This window comes from Primulina huaijiensis, unplaced genomic scaffold (genome assembly GCF_012295235.1).
Source record: "Primulina huaijiensis isolate GDHJ02 unplaced genomic scaffold, ASM1229523v2 scaffold203564, whole genome shotgun sequence".
NCBI classification, from domain to species: domain Eukaryota; kingdom Viridiplantae; phylum Streptophyta; class Magnoliopsida; order Lamiales; family Gesneriaceae; genus Primulina; species Primulina huaijiensis.
In genome coordinates this window covers 1-796 of record NW_027353294.1, presented here as the reverse complement: position 1 = coordinate 796, position 796 = coordinate 1, and the positions used below count along the sequence as shown (strand labels likewise).

Here is a 796-nt window from a genome sequence, read left to right as displayed (position 1 = left end):
GATTCCAGTTTCTGCCTTCCTATTGGAAAAGCTAAGGTAAACCTCAAAGCGCCTTTACTGTCATCTCACACATGTATATTCCTGACTCGTCAAATTTTGGCAGATCGAACGTGAAGGAAAGGATGTAACTATAACTTGTTTCTCAAGGATGGTTGACTATTCGCTTCAGGTCTGTCATTCTATTTGTGAATTAGCAAGTTGCAATTGATGTATGATTTGCATTTGAATTGGACTTTGTGCTTTGGTTTACTCAAAACCTGTGCAGATTTTGGGCCTTAAAGTTTCAACACTAGTTAATGTTGCCTTAATGTTGCCTAGTTTTTTGTTTCTTGTATCAACAATATCTCTGTCACTAAACTCATAAGTTTGTGCATTCTTAAGTTGAGTCATAGATGCAGCCTTAAATGACTGGCACACTTTTATAACCAATAACTAAGAAGTTTGTAGATTATAATCAGGACATATTGTTATATGTCAACGAAAATGGAATTATTTGTTTGATTGAATGCAGTAGTTTCCTAAATTCTTTTAATTTAATTTGTTCATACTTAGCCGGTTCAGATAATATTATTTATTCATTTGCAAATTTGCAATAGTGGTCCGTTTGACTTTTGTATCTGGAATTGATGTTGATTGAATATATATAGGCCGCTGAGATTCTTGCAAAGGAAGGAATCAGGGCCGAGGTAAGTGAAAGAAATCCGCTCATGCTTTATCATGTGTAGCTGTTCTCTGAATTTTAGGTTTGTTGTGTTCCTTTTGTTTTTGCAGGTGATAAATCTTCGGTCAATCCGCC

At 35.3% G+C, this 796-nt stretch overlaps 1 long non-coding RNA gene across 1 annotated transcript; it reads left to right on the top strand.

Annotated features, from left to right (window-relative positions):
* On the top strand, positions 1-796 carry LOC140966260 (uncharacterized). The gene is made up of 4 exons (XR_012173294.1): positions 1-36; positions 104-169; positions 648-686; positions 772-796. It is a non-coding gene; the product is annotated as an uncharacterized lncRNA (long non-coding RNA).